We start from the raw sequence: 16,135 nt of genomic DNA, 5'->3' as shown, positions 1-16,135 counted from the left end.
CTGGATGCTGCGTCTAAAAATTTGAACACTCTAACTCCTTCCTTGCCCAAGATATGGGCGTTTCAAGTTCTCCTCAGCTGAAAAAAACATTGACCGCGGGGTCAACATTTTCACAAAAAATTCAATATTCCCCAATTTGCCCCGAAATAACACAAATTGAAGCCATTGCAGCCTGGATGCTGTGTCTGAAATGTGAGCTCTCTCACTCCTTCCTTATCCAAGATATGGGCGTTTCAAGTTCTCCTCAGCTGAAAAAAACATTGACCGCGGGGTCAACTTTTTCACCAAAAATTCAATATTCCCCAATTTGCCCCAAAATAACACAAATTGAAGCCATTGCAGCCTGGATGCTGCGTCTAAACATTTTAACACTCTAACTCCTTCCTTGCCCAAGATATGGGCGTTTCAAGTTCTCCTCAGCTGAAAAAAACATTGACCGCGGGGTCAACTTTTTCACCAAAAATTCAATATTCCCCAATTTGCCCCAAAATAACACAAATTGAAGCCATTGCAGCCTGGATGCTGCGTCTAAAAATTTGAACACTCTAACTCCTTCCTTGCCCAAGATATGGGCGTTTCAAGTTCTCCTCAGCTGAAAAAAACATTGACCGCGGGGTCAACATTTTCACAAAAAATTCAATATTCCCCAATTTGCCCCGAAATAACACAAATTGAAGCCAATGCAGCCTGGATGCTGTGTCTGAAATGTGAGCTCTCTCACTCCTTCCTTAATCAAGATATGGGCATTTCAAGTTCTCCTCAGCTGAAAAAAAAATTGACCGCGGGGTGAACTTTTTCACCAAAAATTCAATATTCCCCAATTTGCCCCGAAATACCACAAATTCATCCCATTGCAGCCTGGATGCTGTGTCTAAAAATTTGAACACTCTAACTCCTTCCTTGCCCAAGATATGGGCGTTTCAAGTTCTCCTCAGCTGAAAAAAACATTGACCGCGGGGTCAACATTTTCACAAAAAATTCAATATTCCCCAATTTGCCCCAAAATGACACAAATTGAAGCCATTGCAGCCTGGATGCTGCGTCTAAAAATTTGAACACTCTAACTCCTTCCTTGCCCAAGATATGGGCGTTTCAAGTTCTCCTCAGCTGAAAAAAACATTGACCGCGGGGTCAACATTTTCACAAAAAATTCAATATTCCCCAATTTGCCCCAAAATGACACAAATTGAAGCCATTGCAGCCTGGATGCTGCGTCTAAAAATTTGAACACTCTAACTCCTTCCTTGCCCAAGATATGGGCGTTTCAAGTTCTCCTCAGCTGAAAAAAACATTGACCGCGGGGTCAACATTTTCACCAAAAATTCAATATTCCCCAATTTGCCCCAAAATAACACAAATTGAAGCCAATGCAGCCTGGATGCTGTGTCTGAAATGTGAGCTCTCTCACTCCTTCCTTAATCAAGATATGGGCATTTCAAGTTCTCCTCAGCTGAAAAAAACATTGACCGCGGGGTCAACATTTTCACCAAAAATTCAATATTCCCCAATTTGCCCCAAAATAACACAAATTGAAGCCAATGCAGCCTGGATGCTGTGTCTGAAATGTGAGCTCTCTCACTCCTTCCTTAATCAAGATATGGGCATTTCAAGTTCTCCTCAGCTGAAAAAAACATTGACCGCGGGGTGAACTTTTTCACCAAAAATTCAATATTCCCCAATTTGCCCCGAAATACCACAAATTCATCCCATTGCAGCCTGGATGCTGTGTCTAAAAATTTGAACACTCTAACTCCTTCCTTGCCCAAGATATGGGCGTTTCAAGTTCTCCTCAGCTGAAAAAAACATTGACCGCGGGGTCAACATTTTCACAAAAAATTCAATATTCCCCAATTTGCCCCAAAATGACACAAATTGAAGCCATTGCAGCCTGGATGCTGCGTCTAAAAATTTGAACACTCTAACTCCTTCCTTGCCCAAGATATGGGCGTTTCAAGTTCTCCTCAGCTGAAAAAAACATTGACCGCGGGGTCAACATTTTCACAAAAAATTCAATATTCCCCAATTTGCCCTAAAATGACACAAATTGAAGCCATTGCAGCCTGGATGCTGCGTCTAAAAATTTGAACACTCTAACTCCTTCCTTGCCCAAGATATGGGCGTTTCAAGTTCTCCTCAGCTGAAAAAAACATTGACCGCGGGGTCAACATTTTCACCAAAAATTCAATATTCCCCAATTTGCCCCAAAATAACACAAATTGAAGCCAATGCAGCCTGGATGCTGTGTCTGAAATGTGAGCTCTCTCACTCCTTCCTTATCCAAGATATGGGCGTTTCAAGTTCTCCTCAGCTGAAAAAAACATTGACCGCGGGGTCAACTTTTTCACCAAAAATTCAATATTCCCCAATTTGCCCCGAAATAACACAAATTGAAGCCATTGCAGCCTGGATGCTGTGTCTGAAATGTGAGCTCTCTCACTCCTTCCTTGCCCAAGATACGGGCGTTTCAAGTTATCTCCTCAGCTGAAAAAAACATTGACCGCGAGGTCAACTTTTTCACCAAAAATTCAATATTCCCCAATTTGGGCGGAAATAACACAAATTGAAGCCATTGCAGCCTGGATGCTGTGTCTGAAATGTGAGCTCTCTCACTCCTTCCTTGCCCAAGATACGGGCGTTTCAAGTTATCTCCTCATCTGAAAAAAACATTGACTGCGGGGTCAACATTTTCACCAAAAATTCAATATTCCCCAATTTGCCCCAAAATAACACAAATTGAAGCCATTGCATTCTGGATGCTGTGTCTGAAATGTGAGCTCTCTCACTCCTTCCTTATCCAAGATATGGGCGTTTCAAGTTCTCCTCAGCTGAAAAAAACATTGACCGCGGGGTCAACATTTTCACAAAAAATTCAATATTCCCCAATTTGCCCCAAAATGACACAAATTGAAGCCATTGCAGCCTGGATGCTGCGTCTAAAAATTTTAACACTCTAACTCCTTCCTTGCCCAAGATATGGGCGTTTCAAGTTCTCCTCAGCTGAAAAAAACATTGACCGCGGGGTCAACATTTTCACAAAAAATTCAATATTCCCCAATTTGCCCCGAAATAACACAAATTGAAGCCATTGCAGCCTGGATGCTGCGTCTTAAAATTTTAACACTCTAACTCCTTCCTTGCCCAAGATATGGGCGTTTCAAGTTCTCCTCAGCTGAAAAAAACATTGACCGCGGGGTCAACTTTTTCACCAAAAATTCAATATTCCCCAATTTGCCCCAAAATAACACAAATTCATCCCATTGCAGCCTGGATGCTGTGTCTGAAATGTGAGCTCTCTCACTCCTTCCTTATCCAAGATATGGGCGTTTCAAGTTTTCTCCAGTTGAAAAAAAACGTTGACCGCGGGGTCAACTTTTTCACAGAAAATTCAATATTCCCCAATTTGCCCCAAAATAACACAAATTGAAGCCATTGCAGCCTGGATGCTGTGTCTGAAACGTGAGCTCTCTCACTCCTTCCTTATCCAAGATATGGGCGTTTCAAGTTCTCCTCAGCTGAAAAAAACATTGACCGCGGGGTCAACTTTTTCACCAAAAATTCAATATTCCCCAATTTGCCCCAAAATAACACAAATTGAAGCCATTGCAGCCTGGATGCTGTGTCTGAAATGTGAGCTCTCTCACTCCTTCCTTATCCAAGATATGGGCGTTTCAAGTTATCTCCTCAGCTGAAAAAAACATTGACCGCGGGGTCAACTTTTTCACCAAAAATTCAATATTCCCCAATTTGCCCCAAAATAACACAAATTGAAGCCATTGCAGCCTGGATGCTGCGTCTAAACATTTTAACACTCTAACTCCTTCCTTGCCCAAGATATGGGCGTTTCAAGTTCTCCTCAGCTGAAAAAAACATTGACCGCGGGGTCAACTTTTTCACCAAAAATTCAATATTCCCCAATTTGCCCCAAAATAACACAAATTGAAGCCATTGCAGCCTGGATGCTGCGTCTAAAAATTTGAACACTCTAACTCCTTCCTTGCCCAAGATATGGGCGTTTCAAGTTCTCCTCAGCTGAAAAAAACATTGACCGCGGGGTCAACATTTTCACAAAAAATTCAATATTCCCCAATTTGCCCCGAAATAACACAAATTGAAGCCATTGCAGCCTGGATGCTGTGTCTGAAATGTGAGCTCTCTCACTCCTTCCTTATCCAAGATATGGGCGTTTCAAGTTCTCCTCAGCTGAAAAAAACATTGACCGCGGGGTCAACTTTTTCACCAAAAATTCAATATTCCCCAATTTGCCCCAAAATAACACAAATTGAAGCCATTGCAGCCTGGATGCTGCGTCTAAACATTTTAACACTCTAACTCCTTCCTTGCCCAAGATATGGGCGTTTCAAGTTCTCCTCAGCTGAAAAAAACATTGACCGCGGGGTCAACTTTTTCACCAAAAATTCAATATTCCCCAATTTGCCCCAAAATAACACAAATTGAAGCCATTGCAGCCTGGATGCTGCGTCTAAAAATTTGAACACTCTAACTCCTTCCTTGCCCAAGATATGGGCGTTTCAAGTTCTCCTCAGCTGAAAAAAACATTGACCGCGGGGTCAACATTTTCACAAAAAATTCAATATTCCCCAATTTGCCCCGAAATAACACAAATTGAAGCCAATGCAGCCTGGATGCTGTGTCTGAAATGTGAGCTCTCTCACTCCTTCCTTAATCAAGATATGGGCATTTCAAGTTCTCCTCAGCTGAAAAAAAAATTGACCGCGGGGTGAACTTTTTCACCAAAAATTCAATATTCCCCAATTTGCCCCGAAATACCACAAATTCATCCCATTGCAGCCTGGATGCTGTGTCTAAAAATTTGAACACTCTAACTCCTTCCTTGCCCAAGATATGGGCGTTTCAAGTTCTCCTCAGCTGAAAAAAACATTGACCGCGGGGTCAACATTTTCACAAAAAATTCAATATTCCCCAATTTGCCCCAAAATGACACAAATTGAAGCCATTGCAGCCTGGATGCTGCGTCTAAAAATTTGAACACTCTAACTCCTTCCTTGCCCAAGATATGGGCGTTTCAAGTTCTCCTCAGCTGAAAAAAACATTGACCGCGGGGTCAACATTTTCACAAAAAATTCAATATTCCCCAATTTGCCCCAAAATGACACAAATTGAAGCCATTGCAGCCTGGATGCTGCGTCTAAAAATTTGAACACTCTAACTCCTTCCTTGCCCAAGATATGGGCGTTTCAAGTTCTCCTCAGCTGAAAAAAACATTGACCGCGGGGTCAACATTTTCACCAAAAATTCAATATTCCCCAATTTGCCCCAAAATAACACAAATTGAAGCCAATGCAGCCTGGATGCTGTGTCTGAAATGTGAGCTCTCTCACTCCTTCCTTAATCAAGATATGGGCATTTCAAGTTCTCCTCAGCTGAAAAAAACATTGACCGCGGGGTGAACTTTTTCACCAAAAATTCAATATTCCCCAATTTGCCCCGAAATACCACAAATTCATCCCATTGCAGCCTGGATGCTGTGTCTAAAAATTTGAACACTCTAACTCCTTCCTTGCCCAAGATATGGGCGTTTCAAGTTCTCCTCAGCTGAAAAAAACATTGACCGCGGGGTCAACATTTTCACAAAAAATTCAATATTCCCCAATTTGCCCCAAAATGACACAAATTGAAGCCATTGCAGCCTGGATGCTGCGTCTAAAAATTTGAACACTCTAACTCCTTCCTTGCCCAAGATATGGGCGTTTCAAGTTCTCCTCAGCTGAAAAAAACATTGACCGCGGGGTCAACATTTTCACAAAAAATTCAATATTCCCCAATTTGCCCCAAAATGACACAAATTGAAGCCATTGCAGCCTGGATGCTGCGTCTAAAAATTTGAACACTCTAACTCCTTTCTTGCCCAAGATATGGGCGTTTCAAGTTCTCCTCAGCTGAAAAAAACATTGACCGCGGGGTCAACTTTTTCACCAAAAATTCAATATTCCCCAATTTGCCCCGAAATAACACAAATTGAAGCCATTGCAGCCTGGATGCTGTGTCTGAAATGTGAGCTCTCTCACTCCTTCCTTGCCCAAGATACGGGCGTTTCAAGTTATCTCCTCAGCTGAAAAAAACATTGACCGCGAGGTCAACTTTTTCACCAAAAATTCAATATTCCCCAATTTGCCCCAAAATAACACAAATTGAAGCCATTGCAGCTTGGATGCTGCGTCTAAAAATTTGAACACTCTAACTCCTTCCTTGCCCAAGATATGGGCGTTTCAAGTTCTCCTCAGCTGAAAAAAACATTGACCGCGGGGTCAACTTTTTCACCAAAAATTCAATATTCCCCAATTTGGGCGGAAATAACACAAATTGAAGCCATTGCAGCCTGGATGCTGTGTCTGAAATGTGAGCTCTCTCACTCCTTCCTTGCCCAAGATACGGGCGTTTCAAGTTATCTCCTCATCTGAAAAAAACATTGACTGCGGGGTCAACATTTTCACCAAAAATTCAATATTCCCCAATTTGCCCCAAAATAACACAAATTGAAGCCATTGCATTCTGGATGCTGTGTCTGAAATGTGAGCTCTCTCACTCCTTCCTTATCCAAGATATGGGCGTTTCAAGTTCTCCTCAGCTGAAAAAAACATTGACCGCGGGGTCAACATTTTCACAAAAAATTCAATATTCCCCAATTTGCCCCAAAATGACACAAATTGAAGCCATTGCAGCCTGGATGCTGCGTCTAAAAATTTTAACACTCTAACTCCTTCCTTGCCCAAGATATGGGCGTTTCAAGTTCTCCTCAGCTGAAAAAAACATTGACCGCGGGGTCAACATTTTCACAAAAAATTCAATATTCCCCAATTTGCCCCGAAATAACACAAATTGAAGCCATTGCAGCCTGGATGCTGCGTCTTAAAATTTTAACACTCTAACTCCTTCCTTGCCCAAGATATGGGCGTTTCAAGTTCTCCTCAGCTGAAAAAAACATTGACCGCGGGGTCAACTTTTTCACCAAAAATTCAATATTCCCCAATTTGCCCCAAAATAACACAAATTCATCCCATTGCAGCCTGGATGCTGTGTCTGAAATGTGAGCTCTCTCACTCCTTCCTTATCCAAGATATGGGCGTTTCAAGTTTTCTCCAGTTGAAAAAAAACGTTGACCGCGGGGTCAACTTTTTCACAGAAAATTCAATATTCCCCAATTTGCCCCAAAATAACACAAATTGAAGCCATTGCAGCCTGGATGCTGTGTCTGAAACGTGAGCTCTCTCACTCCTTCCTTATCCAAGATATGGGCGTTTCAAGTTCTCCTCAGCTGAAAAAAACATTGACCGCGGGGTCAACTTTTTCACCAAAAATTCAATATTCCCCAATTTGCCCCAAAATAACACAAATTGAAGCCATTGCAGCCTGGATGCTGCGTCTAAAAATTTTAACACTCTAACTCCTTCCTTGCCCAAGATATGGGCGTTTCAAGTTCTCCTCAGCTGAAAAAAACATTGACCGCGGGGTCAACATTTTCACAAAAAATTCAATATTCCCCAATTTGCCCCAAAATAACACAAATTGAAGCCATTGCAGCTTGGATGCTGCGTCTAAAAATTTTAACACTCTAACTCCTTCCTTGCCCAAGATATGGGCGTTTCAAGTTCTCCTCAGCTGAAAAAAACATTGACCGCGGGGTCAACTTTTTCACCAAAAATTCAATATTCCCCAATTTGGGCGGAAATAACACAAATTGAAGCCATTGCAGCCTGGATGCTGTGTCTGAAATGTGAGCTCTCTCACTCCTTCCTTGCCCAAGATACGGGCGTTTCAAGTTATCTCCTCATCTGAAAAAAACATTGACTGCGGGGTCAACATTTTCACCAAAAATTCAATATTCCCCAATTTGCCCCAAAATAACACAAATTGAAGCCATTGCATTCTGGATGCTGTGTCTGAAATGTGAGCTCTCTCACTCCTTCCTTATCCAAGATATGGGCGTTTCAAGTTCTCTTCAGCTGAAAAAAACATTGACCGCGGGGTCAACATTTTCACAAAAAATTCAATATTCCCCAATTTGCCCCAAAATGACACAAATTGAAGCCATTGCAGCCTGGATGCTGCGTCTAAAAATTTTAACACTCTAACTCCTTCCTTGCCCAAGATATGGGCGTTTCAAGTTCTCCTCAGCTGAAAAAAACATTGACCGCGGGGTCAACATTTTCACAAAAAATTCAATATTCCCCAATTTGCCCCGGAATAACACAAATTGAAGCCATTGCAGCCTGGATGCTGCGTCTTAAAATTTTAACACTCTAACTCCTTCCTTGCCCAAGATATGGGCGTTTCAAGTTCTCCTCAGCTGAAAAAAACATTGACCGCGGGGTCAACTTTTTCACCAAAAATTCAATATTCCCCAATTTGCCCCAAAATAACACAAATTCATCCCATTGCAGCCTGGATGCTGTGTCTGAAATGTGAGCTCTCTCACTCCTTCCTTATCCAAGATATGGGCGTTTCAAGTTTTCTCCAGTTGAAAAAAAACGTTGACCGCGGGGTCAACTTTTTCACAGAAAATTCAATATTCCCCAATTTGCCCCAAAATAACACAAATTGAAGCCATTGCAGCCTGGATGCTGTGTCTGAAACGTGAGCTCTCTCACTCCTTCCTTATCCAAGATATGGGCGTTTCAAGTTCTCCTCAGCTGAAAAAAACATTGACCGCGGGGTCAACTTTTTCACCAAAAATTCAATATTCCCCAATTTGCCCCAAAATAACACAAATTGAAGCCATTGCAGCCTGGATGCTGTGTCTGAAATGTGAGCTCTCTAACTCCTTCCTTGCCCAAGATATGGGCGTTTCAAGTTATCTCCTCAGCTGAAAAAAACATTGACCGCGAGGTCAACTTTTTCACCAAAAATTCAATATTCCCCAATTTGCCCCAAAATAACACAAATTGAAGCCATTGCAGCCTGGATGCTGTGTCTGAAATGTGAGCTCTCTAACTCCTTCCTTGCCCAAGATATGGGCGTTTCAAGTTATCTCCTCAGCTGAAAAAAACATTGACCGCGAGGTCAACTTTTTCACAAAAAATTCAATATTCCCCAATTTGCCCCGAAAAAACACAAATTGAAGCCATTGCAGCCTGGATGCTGTGTCTGAAATGTGAGCTCTCTCACTCCTTCCTTATCCAAGATATGGGCGTTTCAAGTTCTCCTCAGCTGAAAAAAACATTGACCAACAACATTGACCAACAACTTTTTCACCAAAAATTCAATATTCCCCAATTTGCCCAAAAATAACACAAATTGAAGCCATTGCAGCCTGGATGCTGTGTCTGAAATGTGAGCTCTCTCACTCCTTCCTTATTCAAGATATGGGCGTTTCAAGTTCTCCTCAGCTGAAAAAAACATTGACCGCGGGCTCAACATTTTCACCAAAAATTCAATATTCCCCAATTTGCCCCAAAATGACACAAATTGAAGCCATTGCAGCCTGGATGCTGCGTCTAAAAATTTTAACACTCTAACTCCTTCCTTGCCCAAGATATGGGCGTTTCAAGTTCTCCTCAGCTGAAAAAAACATTGACCGCGGGGTCAACATTTTCACAAAAAATTCAATATTCCCCAATTTGCCCCAAAATGACACAAATTGAAGCCATTGCAGCCTGGATGCTGCGTCTAAAAATTTTAACACTCTAACTCCTTCCTTGCCCAAGATATGGGCGTTTCAAGTTCTCCTCAGCTGAAAAAAACATTGACAGCGGGGTCAACATTTTCACAAAAAATTCAATATTCCCCAATTTGCCCCAAAATGACACAAATTGAAGCCATTGCAGCCTGGATGCTGCGTCTAAAAATTTTAACACTCTAACTCCTTCCTTGCCCAAGATATGGGCGTTTCAAGTTCTCCTCAGCTGAAAAAAACATTGACCGCGGGGTCAACATTTTCACAAAAAATTCAATATTCCCCAATTTGCCCCTAAATAACACAAATTGAAGCCATTGCAGCCTGGATGCAGCGTCTAAAAATTTTAACACTCTAACTCCTTCCTTGCCCAAGATATGGGCGTTTCAAGTTCTCCTCAGCTGAAAAAAACATTGACCGCGGGGTCAACATTTTCACAAAAAATTCAATATTCCCCAATTTGCCCCAAAATAACACAAATTGAAGCCATTGCAGCCTGGATGCTGTGTCTGAAATGTGAGCTCTCTCACTCCTTCCTTATCCAAGATATGGGCATTTCAAGTTCTCCTCAGCTGAAAAAAACATTGACCGCGGGGTCAACATTTTCACCAAAAATTCAATATTCCCCAATTTGCCCCAAAATAACACAAATTGAAGCCATTGCAGCCTGGATGCTGTGTCTGAAATGTGAGCTCTCTCACTCCTTCCTTATCCAAGATATGGGCATTTCAAGTTATCCTCAGCTGAAAAAAACATTGACCGCGGGGTCAACATTTTCACCAAAAATTCAATATTCCCCAATTTGCCCCAAAATAACACAAATTGAAGCCATTGCAGCCTGGATGCTGTGTCTGAAATGTGAGCTCTCTCACTCCTTCCTTATCCAAGATATGGGCATTTCAAGTTCTCCTCAGCTGAAAAAAACATTGACCGCGGGGTCAACATTTTCACAAAAAATTCAATATTCCCCAATTTGCCCCGAAATAACACAAATTGAAGCCATTGCAGCCTGGATGCTGCGTCTTAAAATTTTAACACTCTAACTCCTTCCTTGCCCAAGATATGGACGTTTCAAGTTATCTCCTCAGCTGAAAAAAACATTGACCGCGTGGTCAACATTTTCACCAAAAATTCACTATTCCCCAATTTGCCCCAAAATAACACAAATTGAAGTCATTGCAGCCTGGATGCTGTGTCTGAAATGTGAGCTCTCTCACTCCTTCCTTATCCAAGATATGGGCATTTCAAGTTCTCCTCAGCTGAAAAAAACATTGACCGCGGGGTCAACATTTTCAGCAAAAATTCAATATTCCCCAATTTGCCCGAAAATGACACAAATTGAAGCCATTGCAGCCTGGATGCTGCATCTAAAAATTTTAACACTCTAACTCCTTCCTTGCCCAAGATATGGGCGTTTCAAGTACTCCTCAGCTGAAAAAAACATTCACCGCGGGGTCACCATTTTCACCAAAAATTCAATATTCCCCAATTTGTCCCGAAATAACACAAATTGAAGCCATTGCAGCCTGGATGCTGTGTGTGAAATGTGAGCTCCCTCACTCCTTCCTTATCCAAGATATGGGCATTTCAAGTTCTCCTCAGCTGAAAAAAACATTGACCGCGGGGTCAACATTTTCACCAAAAATTCACTATTCCCCAATTTGCCCCAAAATAACACAAATTGAAGCCATTGCAGCCTGGATGCTGTGTCTGAAATGTGAGCTCTCTCACTCCTTCCTTATCCAAGATATGGGCGTTTCAAGTTCTCCTCAGCTAAAAAAAACATTGACCGCGGGTCAACTTTTTCACCAAAAAATCAATATTCCCCAATTTGCCCCGAAATAACACAAATTCATCCCATTGCAGCCTGGATGCTGTGTCTGAAATGTGAGCTCTCTCACTCCTTCCTTATCCAAGATATGGGCATTTCAAGTTCTCCTCAGCTGAAAAAAACATTGACCAACAACATTGACCAACAACTTTTTCACCAAAAATTCAATATTCCCCAATTTGCCCAAAAATAACACAAATTGAAGCCATTGCAGCCTGGATGCTGTGTCTGAAATGTGAGCTCTCTCACTCCTTCCTTATTCAAGATATGGGCGTTTCAAGTTCTCCTCAGCTGAAAAAAACATTGACCGCGGGCTCAACATTTTCACCAAAAATTCAATATTCCCCAATTTGCCCCAAAATGACACAAATTGAAGCCATTGCAGCCTGGATGCTGCGTCTAAAAATTTTAACACTCTAACTCCTTCCTTGCCCAAGATATGGGCGTTTCAAGTTCTCCTCAGCTGAAAAAAACATTGACCGCGGGGTCAACATTTTCACCAAAAATTCAATATTCCCCAATTTGCCCCAAAATGACACAAATTGAAGCCATTGCAGCCTGGATGCTGCGTCTAAAAATTTTAACACTCTAACTCCTTCCTTGCCCAAGATATGGGCGTTTCAAGTTCTCCTCAGCTGAAAAAAACATTGACCGCGGGGTCAACATTTTCACAAAAAATTCAATATTCCCCAATTTGCCCCAAAATGACACAAATTGAAGCCATTGCAGCCTGGATGCTGCGTCTAAAAATTTTAACACTCTAACTCCTTCCTTGCCCAAGATATGGGCGTTTCAAGTTCTCCTCAGCTGAAAAAAACATTGACCGCGGGGTCAACATTTTCACCAAAAATTCAATATTCCCCAATTTGCCCCAAAATAACACAAATTGAAGCCAATGCAGCCTGGATGCTGTGTCTGAAATGTGAGCTCTCTCACTCCATCCTTATCCAAGATATGGGCGTTCCAAGTTCTCCTCAGCTGAAAAAAACATTGACTGCGGGGTCAACATTTTCACCAAAAATTCAATATTCCCCAATTTGCCCCAAAATAACACAAATTGAAGCCATTGCAGCCTGGATGCTGTGTCTGAAATGTGAGCTCTCTCACTCCTTCCTTGCCCAAGATATGGGCGTTTCAAGTTCTCCTCAGCTGAAAAAAACATTGACCGCGGGGTCAACATTTTCACCAAAAATTCAATATTCCCCAATTTGCCCCGAAATAACACAAATTGAAGCCATTGCAATCTGGATGCTGTGACTGAAGTGTGAGCTCTCTAACTCCTTCCTTGCCCAAGATATGGGCGTTTCAAGTTCTCCTCAGCTGAAAAAAACATTGACCGCGGGGTCAACATTTTCACAAAAAATTCAATATTCCCCAATTTGCCCCTAAATAACACAAATTGAAGCCATTGCAGCCTGGATGCAGCGTCTAAAAATTTTAACACTCTAACTCCTTCCTTGCCCAAGATATGGGCGTTTCAAGTTCTCCTCAGCTGAAAAAAACATTGACCGCGGGGTCAACATTTTCACCAAAAATTCAATATTCCCCAATTTGCCCCAAAATAACACAAATTGAAGCCATTGCAGCCTGGATGCTGTGTCTGAAATGTGAGCTCTCTCACTCCTTCCTTATCCAAGATATGGGCATTTCAAGTTCTCCTCAGCTGAAAAAAACATTGACCGCGGGGTCAACATTTTCACAAAAAATTCAATATTCCCCAATTTGCCCCGAAATAACACAAATTGAAGCCATTGCAGCCTGGATGCTGCGTCTTAAAATTTTAACACTCTAACTCCTTCCTTGCCCAAGATATGGACGTTTCAAGTTATCTCCTCAGCTGAAAAAAACATTGACCGCGTGGTCAACATTTTCACCAAAAATTCACTATTCCCCAATTTGCCCCAAAATAACACAAATTGAAGTCATTGCAGCCTGGATGCTGTGTCTGAAATGTGAGCTCTCTCACTCCTTCCTTATCCAAGATATGGGCATTTCAAGTTCTCCTCAGCTGAAAAAAACATTGACCGCGGGGTCAACATTTTCAGCAAAAATTCAATATTCCCCAATTTGCCCGAAAATGACACAAATTGAAGCCATTGCAGCCTGGATGCTGCATCTAAAAATTTTAACACTCTAACTCCTTCCTTGCCCAAGATATGGGCGTTTCAAGTACTCCTCAGCTGAAAAAAACATTCACCGCGGGGTCACCATTTTCACCAAAAATTCAATATTCCCCAATTTGTCCCGAAATAACACAAATTGAAGCCATTGCAGCCTGGATGCTGTGTGTGAAATGTGAGCTCCCTCACTCCTTCCTTATCCAAGATATGGGCATTTCAAGTTCTCCTCAGCTGAAAAAAACATTGACCGCGGGGTCAACATTTTCACCAAAAATTCACTATTCCCCAATTTGCCCCAAAATAACACAAATTGAAGCCATTGCAGCCTGGATGCTGTGTCTGAAATGTGAGCTCTCTCACTCCTTCCTTATCCAAGATATGGGCGTTTCAAGTTCTCCTCAGCTAAAAAAAACATTGACCGCGGGTCAACTTTTTCACCAAAAAATCAATATTCCCCAATTTGCCCCGAAATAACACAAATTCATCCCATTGCAGCCTGGATGCTGTGTCTGAAATGTGAGCTCTCTCACTCCTTCCTTATCCAAGATATGGGCATTTCAAGTTCTCCTCAGCTGAAAAAAACATTGACCGCGGGGTCAACTTTTTCACCAAAAATTCAATATTCCCCAATTTGCCCCAAAATAACACAAATTGAAGCCATTGCAGCCTGGATGCTGTGTCTGAAATGTGAGCTCTCTCACTCCTTCCTTATCCAAGATATGGGCGTTTCAAGTTCTCATCAGCTGAAAAAAACATTGACCGCGGGGTCAACTTTTTCACCAAAAATTCAATATTCCCCAATTTGCCCCAAAATAACACAAATTGAAGCCATTGCAGCCTGGATGCTGTGTCTGAAATGTGAGCTCTCTCACTCCTTCCTTATCCAAGATATGGGCGTTTCAAGTTATCTCCTCAGCTGAAAAAAACATTGACCGCGAGGTCAACTTTTTCACCAAAAATTCAATATTCCCCAATTTGCCCCAAAATAACACAAATTGAAGCCATTGCAGCCTGGATGCTGTGTCTGAAATGTGAGCTCTCTAACTCCTTCCTTGCCCAAGATATGGGCGTTTCAAGTTATCTCCTCAGCTGAAAAAAACATTGACCGCGAGGTCAACTTTTTCACCAAAAATTCAATATTCCCCAATTTGCCCCAAAATAACACAAATTGAAGCCATTGCAGCCTGGATGCTGCGTCTCAAAATTTTAGCACTCTAACTCCTTCCTTGCCCAAGATATGGGCGTTTCAAGTTCTCCTCAGCTGAAAAAAACAATGACCGCGGGGTCAACATCTTCACAAAAAATTCAATATTCCCCAATTTGCCCCGAAATAACACAAATTGAAGCCATTGCAGCCTGGATACTGTGTCTGAAATGTGAGCTCTCTCACTCCTTCCTTATCCAAGATATGGGCGTTTCAAGTTCTCCTCAGCTGAAAAAAACATTGACCAACAACATTGACCAACAACTTTTTCACCAAAAATTCAATATTCCCCAATTTGCCCAAAAATAACACAAATTGAAGCCATTGCAGCCTGGATGCTGTGTCTGAAATGTGAGCTCTCTCACTCCTTCCTTATTCAAGATATGGGCGTTTCAAGTTCTCCTCAGCTGAAAAAAACATTGACCGCGGGGTCAACATTTTCACCAAAAATTCAATATTCCCCTATTTGCCCCAAAATAACACAAATTGAAGCCATTGCAGCCTGGATGCGAAATGTGAGCTCTCTCACTCCTTCCTTATCCAAGATATGGGCGTTTCAAGTTCTCCTCAGCTAAAAAAAACATTGACCGCGGGTCAACTTTTTCACCAAAAAATCAATATTCCCCAATTTGCCCCAAAATAACACAAATTCATCCCATTGCAGCCTGGATGCTGTATCTGAAATGTGAGCTCTCTCACTCCTTCCTTATCCAAGATATGGGCATTTCAAGTTCTCCTCAGCTGAAAAAAACATTGACCGCGGGCTCAACATTTTCACCAAAAATTCAATATTCCCCAATTTGCCCCAAAATGACACAAATTGAAGCCATTGCAGCCTGGATGCTGCGTCTAAAAATTTTAACACTCTAACTCCTTCCTTGCCCAAGATATGGGCGTTTCAAGTTCTCCTCAGCTGAAAAAAACATTGACCGCGGGGTCAACATTTCCACAAAAAATTCAATATTCCCCAATTTGCCCCTAAATAACACAAATTGAAGCCATTGCAGCCTGGATGCTGCGTCTAAAAATTTTAACACTCTAACTCCTTCCTTATCCAAGATATGGGCGTTTCAAGTTCTCCTCAGCTGAAAAAAACATTGACCGCGGGGTCAACTTTTTCACCAAAAATTCAATATTCCCCAATTTGCCCCAAAATAACACAAATTGAAGCCATTGCAGCCTGGATGCTGTGTCTGAAATGTGAGCTCTCTCACTCCTTCCTTGCCCAAGATACGGGCGTTTCAAGTTATCTCCTCAGCTGAAAAAAACATTGACCGCGGGGTCAACTTTTTCACCAAAAATTCAATATTCCCCAATTTGCCCCAAAA

This window comes from Genypterus blacodes, unplaced genomic scaffold (genome assembly GCF_046128005.1).
Source record: "Genypterus blacodes isolate CSIRO-AG114 ecotype Tasmania unplaced genomic scaffold, CSIRO-AGI_Gbla_v1 ptg000044l_1, whole genome shotgun sequence".
In the NCBI taxonomy this organism is placed as follows: Eukaryota; Metazoa; Chordata; class Actinopteri; order Ophidiiformes; family Ophidiidae; genus Genypterus; species Genypterus blacodes.
Note: the sequence above shows the minus strand (reverse complement) of the source record.